General features: G+C 37.9%; 1 long non-coding RNA gene across 1 annotated transcript; it reads left to right on the forward strand.

Moving 5' to 3' along the window:
- Nucleotides 1–267: 267 nt before the first annotated feature.
- LOC311578340 lies at nucleotides 268–5,153 on the forward strand. Its single transcript, XR_014772847.1, has 3 exons — nucleotides 268–355; nucleotides 4,122–4,169; nucleotides 5,130–5,153. It is a non-coding gene; the product is annotated as an uncharacterized lncRNA (long non-coding RNA).
- The last annotated feature ends 4,332 nt before the right edge of the window (nucleotides 5,154–9,485 follow it).

Raw genomic sequence — 9,485 nt, forward strand, 5'->3', positions numbered from 1 at the left:
TTAATAAGGAAACTAAAACACATTAAGCAATGTTTCTATTGTGAATGCTAAATTCAGTGAGACCTCCATTGGTTTATCTGATTATGACTCAATGGAAAAGCACTGATGAAGCAGTCAATGAAATGACAAACATCCCCATTCCTGCCAGCAAGCAGGTACCTCTGCTTCTGCTCCTCCAAATCAAACCCCCAATCTCACACCCAGCACGTGACACAGCCTCTCTCTATTCCCCAATCACAGTAGACCTCAGAGATCTTTTTCCCTCCTAACCTCCTACCCCAACCTTTGCTTTATCCCTGCCCTTACTGTCTGCATGCACTCCCTGGGAACCAAGAGGCCACTCCTGCCAGAGAAGGTAGGCTAACTGCGTATCTTCACTTCTCCTTCCATTCCTCCAACTCTGCTATGCCCAGTCTTACTTCTAGCTGCAGCAGAGCAGCAGAGGCTATGCTGTGCCCTATCCTCACTCCCCCTCCCCATTTTCTGGGGACTAATTAAGGAGCTCCTGGTCAGAACATGATGCTTTCCTCCTCTACATGAACCTCATCCCATCCCTATTTTCAGTCTCAGATACCAATATTTGAAAACACATTTTGCTCATGGGGTATCAACTCTCTTCCTATGAGCATGTACAGGAAGAAGAGGTCCCTCTCAGTCACAGTCATAGAGGAAGAGAATAAGGGGAAAAAGGGAGGGAGGGAAGAATGGGAGGATACAAGGGATGTGATAACAATTGAGATGTAATATGAATAAATTAATAAAATATAATTTTTAAAAAAGGAAAAAAGAAAACACATTTTGTCTGGAATCCCTAGTAGCTAAATAGCAAGGTATGAGAAGAATTTACTACTAAGCAACACATAGCAAGCACACTAAGAACTGGTGATGACAACAGAAATCAAGGAACAAAACACCCACCCAACAAAAATGAGACCAGATATCAGTACCTAAAATTCAAATCTTCTCAACCCCTGATGCCTAGACACAAGCATAAAACACAATCATTAAAACCCAGGTCAATATGCCCCATCAGGTCCTGAATATGCAAACATAGCTGAGTACAAGTAAAATACCCTAAAACACCCTTTATGAACATGATAACGGTCCTCCAAATAAAATAAACAAATCTGTTAAAGCATTCTATGAAAACATAAGCAGGGGAAGAAAATGAATAAAGCAATTAGAGACGTGAAAGTGGAAATAGAAAAAAAAACCTGCAAGCAAAATGTTTAGGATCCCAATCAAGACCTTAAAGGAAACTCTCATCAACAGAATATAAGGAAAGGAAGAAAGCATAGTGGGCACTGAAAGGTGCAATGAAAGAAATAGATATTCCAAACTAAGAAAAGGTTAAATCAGAAAACCTTCCGGTAAAAAACCATTCAGAATGTCAGAGAAACTATGAAAGGGCCAAATATAATAACAATAAGAATAGAGAAATTTAGAAAAATGCAGGTCAAAGACAGAAAGGATTTCCATCAAAACAGAAAAAATGTCCTAACCTAAAAATGGAGATACCTATCAAGACACAAAGAACAATGAGAACATTAAAAGACTTGCCCAATATCGATTATATATATAACTCAAAAAGCTACATATCCAGAAAACAAATAACGAGTGAATACTGGGGCAGGGCTGGTTGAGGGAGGGAGGGTGGGATCGGGAAGCAACAAGGGAGGAGGCTACAATTGGGATGTAAACTGAACAAATTAAAAATAAAAAAATAGGAAATAAGAGAACAAATAAGACCATTAATAAGTGGTGTACAGATTTAAAGAGACAGTTCTCAAATTGGAACCCCAAGTGACTGACAAACACACACACACACACACATACACACACACACACACACACACACACTATGTTCAGTGCAATGCAAACCAAAACCTCTTTGAGATTCCATCTTCTATCCGCCTTCAGAATGGCTAATATCAATAGAACAGGGATCAATAATGCTGCATAGACTATGGAGTAAGAGTAAGACTCATTAATTGTAGGAGTACACTCATACAGCAGATATGATAATTAATATAGGCATTCCTGAGGAAATAGGAATCAATCTGCCTTAAGTTCCAGCTATACCAGATCTTGGCATATACACAAAAACTTCTTCCATATACACAGAGAAAATATTTAATCAAGCATAGTTATTGCTACTCTATTCATAATAGTGAGAAGTTGGAAACAACCTAGATCTCTCTTACAGAAGAATTGATTAAAATAATGTTGTACACCTGAAAATTGAAGCATCAGTCAACCAATAAAATGGAAATCATAAAATTCACATGTCAATGGATGGAACAACAACAATAAGGAAAAATACTGATATTGAATGAGATATCTCAAACCCAGAAGGACCAATAAGGCACTTACTTATTTAATGTGGATATTATCTGATGAGTCAATGATAACAAAGCTTCAATATGTAAAACCAATGTTGTTACATATAGAGGAAGGAACTAGGGAGAACAGATAGATCTTGTTATGGAAGGAAAATAGAATGTGCATTGTTATGGATAGTTGTGGGGCTGGAACCAGAGGATCAACTGTTAGGAGAAGAATAGAGAGGGAAGAAGGAGGAAATACAGGATAGACAACTAAACTTAAGGGACATTCGAGAGGTAGTATGTAAACCTAATACAGTAGAACTTCCTGAAATATATACATATATGACTCTGACCTAAATGAAATCACCAAATAGTGTGGGACCCAGAGTCCCAAACAGCCATCTCTTGTCACAAAAACAAAACCTTCTGCAGGAATATTGGGTTACATCCCATTGAGTTGTTTCCCCAAACAGCTCAGGCTGTTGCTGAGAATATAGGTTGCTGTCCAAGACAACACTTACACTACAAACTGGTGCCTACATAGAGCCTCACTCCTTCTATGTTTTATTTTCTATCACACTAGAAGCTACTCTATAATGTACCAAAGGGAAATGTAAACACAAAGCCTGCCACAGATCCTTTGATCTATAGTGCCGTCCTACCTGAAAGGTATGTTAAGGCAACTGTGGTAGAAATATTATAGTAATATCTGATATCATTTAAAGCTCAATTCAGGAAATGTAACACATAGTTACCACTGTGTAAGTGACCTAGAAACAGAAGCTAGATAGCTTTGGGTCCTAGGGTAAAACCAAATACTGCTGTTCTAATGAACACAAAGGGGCAATAAAATGACTCCTAATGACACAATGCCTTGCTGAGCCACCATCAGGGAAGCATTCTCCTGCAACAAATGGAAACAATAGGAAGACTCCAGACCATACATTATGCAGGGAGTAAGATATATCGAAACACTCAGCCCTAAAAGAGATGTCCCTATCAAATCCCTTTCTTAGGAGCTTAAGAGACCCAACAGGAGTTTAAGTGGAAAGAATAGAAGAGCGAACAAGTGGGATGGAGAACGCCAAGAAAATAAACAAGGACATACAAGTCAACCCAAGAAGAGTTCCTATGACCTCATAGATTCTGTGGCAATATGCACAGAGCCTTAAAATGTCTGAGCCTGGTTCTTTGTGTGTATATTAGGAGTTTACTGGTTCTTTTTGTTGATTTTTATTCCATTTACTTTACATCTTTTTTTTAAATAACATATTTTTATTGAAAATTAAAAATAATTCCTATTACATCTCATTTTCTATCCCATCCCATGCATCCTCCCATTCCTCCCTGCCTCCCACTTTCACCCCAATCCCCCTTCCCTATGACTATGGCTGTGGGGGACCTCCTCCCCCTGAATATGGTGCTAGGGTATCAAGTCTTTTCTTGGTAGTCCGCTATCCTTCCTCCGAGTGCCATTGGGCCTCCCCAACAATGGGACATGGCCAAATATGGGGCACCAGAGATCCTGTGAAAGTCAGTCCCCAGTCTCCACTTAGCTGTGGAGAATGTTCTGTCCCTTGGCTAGATCTGGGTAGGGGTTTGATGATGACTGCCCGTTTTGTCCATGGTTGGTGCCTTAGATCAAGCAGAACCCCTGAGCTCAGATCTAGCCATCATAATGTACTTCTTGTAGGTTTCTAGGACCCTCTGGGTCCCCTACTTGCCTATCCTCTATATTTTCCTCATCTAGAGTCTCAATAGGATGTCCTCACCTCTATCCCCATTTCCTGGTAGGTGCAGACTTTCATGGGACCTGTCCCTTGGGCTAGTGTCCAGTAATAAGTGAGTATATACCATTTGACTCTTTCTGCTTCTGGGTTAGCTCACTCATTATGATCATTTCTAATATCAGCTTTCCCTCTTTTATTTCCTCCCATTCTTGTCCTCTGACTTCCCTTTTTACTGCATTTGCCCTTCCTCCCATTCACCTCAGAAAAAGGGAGAAATTTCATGGATATCAACCAGCCTTTGCTTATCAGGCTGCAGTCTGGGTTTTGAGAGTTGTGCATAAACCATAACACAGTATCTGAAAATGAGAATCTATTTGAAAATTTGAATTCATATTAAATTTATTGAAAATCAAAACATGTTAGCATAATGCTTGCAAAAAGTGGTGCAATACAATAGTCTTACATACAACATAAAGTTTTATAATCCTTTATTTTATACTTGCTTTCTGTGTTTCTGTTTTTAGCATGAATGACATGATGCATTTGGCATGAAAAAATATAGTAATTGACACACTTTCCATTATGTAAATAGAAGTAACTCCCCCTGCCGAAGTCTTAAAATTCTGCCTATGAAACAGGGTAACAATGTCTTTCCACTAAGTGAATTATTAGTTCTTTGAGGGATATTTATTCAGTGTCATGACTTTTGGCTTCAAATTATTCATACCTTGATGAGCTTGAGCTTCTGAAGTTGGTGGGAAATTGAAGGCATGATGCTTTGCTTCCCTGTCTTTATTATTACAAATTTATATTTTTCATATGGTACATGGATATAAGACAAAAATGAGAAAAATCTCATATTTCTTTAAAACTAAATATGATGTGTTGTACTAAATACTGATAAAGATTTGGGAAGAGATAACTAATATGAAAATCAATATGGATCTTTCTTGAAAATTGAAAATAAAACTTTCATATGACCCATCTGTGCCACATTTCAGGAATATATTGTGTTATTGTTTGAATAAGTATGACCCCCATAGGTTCATAGATTTGAATACTTTGTTTCCAGGGAGTTGCATCATATGAAAAGATCAGAAGATGTGGCATTGATGGAAGAATTTTGTCATTGTGGTTGGGATTGAGATTTCCAAAGCCGACTCCAATCCCAGGTTTTCTCTCTTCCTGAAGCTCGTGGATCTGGATATAAATTTCTCAGCAGCTCCTTCTCTAGCGTCAAGTCTACTTGCATGCTGAAATACTCACGACTATGATGATAATGAACTGAAACTCTGAAACTGTAAGAAATCCCAAACTAAATGCTTTCCTTTACAAGAACTGATGTGACCCTAGAGTTCATTCACAACATTAGAACACTTATGAAGACAAATATTGACACCAGGGAGAATGAGGCATTGTTGTGAAGAATATGACCCTGATTGTCTTTGTTAGACAGTGGACTTTGGGGCTTTGGATAAGAAAGAATACTTTGTGTGGTGATTAAGGTACCATAATACTAGGATTGTGGAAGACAGTGGTTCTGAGACCAATGAGATAATGACAGCCTAGCTCAAGTGGTTTCTGAGGAGAATATTGGTAAATGGCATAGAGGCTGTTCTAGAGGTATTTTGGCAAACAATGTGGTTGCTGTCAGCCCTTGTCCAACAAATCTGCCTTAGGCTAAATTGAAGAAATTTGGACTGGCATAGGAGATTCTAAGACAGCCTATTACTGACTATTTTGTGTAGTCATTTGTGGTCATGCTTAAGCTTATCCATAGTGAAAAGTAGAAAGCTGATCAGGGAAATACAAAATGTAGTTTTGGAGGAAAAAGGTTATGCCAGGAAGTATAATGGGTCTAAGTTCAGTGTATAAAAAGATGAAAAGTTTAAACAAAAGCCTGATGCTAAATGTAATAAAGGGAGTAATGGCCTCAGGGGAATATTTCACCCAACTAACTGCAAGTTATATAAAGGAATTAAACCAAAGTCTAAGCAGTGAAAGAAACTATCTAGAACAGAAAGTTGGTGCAACTGCAGTTGAAAGATGGGGCCCTGGCAAGCAATATAAAATTGGTACTTTTGGCCATGTTGTTCTGGATTTAAATTCAAACATAAAAGGAAGAAGTTGTGGAATCACTTCCCATGCCTAAGAAAAGATGCTGAGGCTAAATACATGCCAGGATTGTCCCTGCATGGAGGCCCAGAGAAGCCAATGCCTGAAGCTGTGAGACTGAAGCCTGAATTTCATGGAGGACCCAAAATGTTGAAGATGCCATAGAAATTCGATACCTGCCATGGAGAGCTGACAGCAGCATTTGGGACCAGCCCAATAGAGACAAGTGAGTTTCAGGGAGGAATGATGAAATGAGTTGGAAATATAAAGGGTGTTTTGACATCAGATATGAAGATTCTGAGCTTTGAATCTGCTCGGTTGGTCTTTGGTCTTGCTTTCATCCAGTATTTCTCTCATTGCTCCCTTTTGGAATGGCAATGCATATTCTTTGTATTAAATGTTGGAAGTATGTGATCTGGTGTTTTTTAAAATTTGACTTTACAATGGTTACTGTTAAGACATTGCTTTAAGTCCCAGGAGTTTGACTTTTGAATTATTCCATAGTTTTGAGACTGTGGGAGACTTTGAGGACTTTTGATATTGGGCTCACTGCATTTTGTATTATGCTACAAGTAATCAAGTACTAGGCATTGGCATATGATAGTTGAAATGAACAGGGCCCTATGGACTCAGATTTTAATACTTTGTCACTATGGAATAACATTATTTGAAAGGATTAGGAGGTACGGTTTTGTTGGAGGAAATATGTCACTGGGGTTGAGCTTTGAAGTTTAAAAACTCATGCTTAGCCTATTTATCTATCATAACAATTCTATCTCTTTCTTCTACTTGCACATGTCGATGTAGAACTCTCAGCTAATGCTCCAGCACTATGTCGGCCTGCATGCTGCCATTGGCCCTGCCATGGACTAAATGGACTAAACCTCTGAAACTCTAAAAAAAAAAAAAAAAAAAAAAACTCAATTAAGTGCTTTATTTAAAAAAAAATAAAAGTTGCCATGATCATGGTGTCTCTTCTCAGCTGCAGAACACTGGCGGCTCAGAGATAATCTAAAGATTTAATAGCTTATGAAAGAGACACATGCATATCCATGTTTATTGTTTCATTGTTCTGAATACTGAGAAATTAAAACAAGTAGATGTTCAATGAAAGATGAAGTTATGATGATGAAAATCTGGAGATTTGACCATTTATTAATATGATTAAAATAAACATATATAGGAGCTCATATATTTGCAAAAGTTGAAAATTCAGCCCAGAACTGTATTAAAATATTTTTCTTTTGAAAGCTACAACTAAAACATTTGAGTATATCAAGCATTTGATAGTATTTGGTAAACTTAGGTTTCTATGCACTGCTTCTCTGAATCCAAAATGTTGCATTCATTTTGAAAAAATAGTACTTTATTCATAAACTAAACATTTACACACAGATAAGCAATATACCTCTAGATATTTGGCATAGAAAATGAAAGTACATGTCCACTCAAGGATCTTTATGTGACTATCTATATATTTATACATAGGAGCATATAAGAAGCATTCATAGCAAGCATAGGAAATATCATTCAGTTTATGAATGCACTGAAGAAAGCAAAAATAATGATATACTGAGCGAAATTTTCAAGATCCAAGATATTTAACACAGCATGATCTCATTTATATAATATTCTAAAAACAGACACGAAAGCCAAATACAACTTTAAATTGAAAGTAGGCCAGTATTTGTCTGTGTGCAGGAATGACGAGGAGAATGCTAACTAAGTACAATGGATCCTAGAGCAACTGTTTTTCATTGCCATGGCAACATTAGATATAACAATTATGCAATGATTGCTTCACTACCTGAGTTTGTAGAACTTACCGAAATACACACTTAAAATGGGTGGTTTTCCTTACAATGCCCTTGTTTGAATTAAAAAGAGAACCATAACAAGATTCCTAGTGGCATGCAGGGAGTCTTAAGGAAGAGTAGGGGGAAAGAAGGATCTGGAGTAGAAAGGACTCTGCAAGGTGACCAGTGGAGCCAACAAATAAGGGCTGGGAAGTGGGTGCTGCAGAGACAGATGCACCAACCAAGGACCACGCATGGTGAGATCCTAGAGCCTCAGCACAGATGCAGTAGATAGGAAGTACATCTCCTTGTGGGTCCCATAATACAAGGAGTAGGGATTACTTCTGACATGGACTCTGGTACCTACTCATGGATCATTTCCCTCTGGTGGAGAGACCTTGCCAGGCCACAGAGGAAGAGAATACAGACAGTCCAGATGAGACTTGATATGCTGAGGTCAGATGATAAGGGAGGAGATCCGCCCTATGCTGAGGACTGTGGGAGGGGTAGTTGAAGTGGGAGGCTTGGACTGAGGGTTAATGAGGAAGGGTGCTGCAACTGATATGTAAAATGAAAAAAGTTAAAGAAGAGAAAACCACAAAAATAATTAACCTATTAATTTTTTTTAAATGGTGCAATTAAAATTTCTACTAAGGATCTGAAAATTGAACTCTGATTCTCACACTTCTGAATCAAGTCACTACCCTAGACATTGTATAATTCACTTTAATCGACTTGTATAAGTAAAAAAAAAAAAGTCAATAATTTGATGCTGTCACATCCCACTCCTTTATTTTTAGTGTGGAGCAGGCTTTATAACAAATTAAAATTTAGACTTAATTCATTAATTTTAAAATACTATAGCTTTGTATTTAATTTGATTGTTTTACATATTCAGTTTTCTGTATATTCGTTGTTTCTCTCTCTTGAGTTACCTTTTGTTGTTGGTCTAGTTGTTGATTTTTTCTGTCTATCACCTTGTCTGTTTCTGTATTCAGGTATTCCTGTGTGTGTTTTGGCATCCTAAAGGAAACTGCCAAATCTAAAAAATTCTTCTAGAAATAAGGATTTTGTGATAAATGATAAAATTCTTATCTTCAACAAACCAAAAAGAGACCAGGAGATCTAGCAAAGCCCCTCTTAATTGGAAAGCATAGGGACAATTGATGTCTTTGTTCAAAAGAAACTTAATCCTCAGTCAGAGCCCTGGATTTTATGGCATTGTAACCTAGGAAGCTTACAGCATCCTTCTATAATGCTCTCTGCTTTCTACAGCCTGTGCAACCCTACCATCCAAGTTTGGAATAGTTTGAAAAAACCACAGGGAGAGAGATCCAATATGGCAGCACTGATCACACAGCAAGACAGCAATGACTGGAAAGCAATTGAAGAACAAAACTGATAATTACAAAACACCAGTGCTCCTGTTTCCCAGATGAAAGAGGTCCATACTTTATGGAGCGTGGTTGGATCTGGCCACTGGCCACCCAGCTAATTCACAGAAAAGTTCCTGAGTC

This window comes from Acomys minous, assembly GCF_964271855.1.
Source record: "Acomys minous genome assembly, chromosome: 12".
Taxonomy (NCBI): domain Eukaryota; kingdom Metazoa; phylum Chordata; class Mammalia; order Rodentia; family Muridae; genus Acomys; species Acomys minous.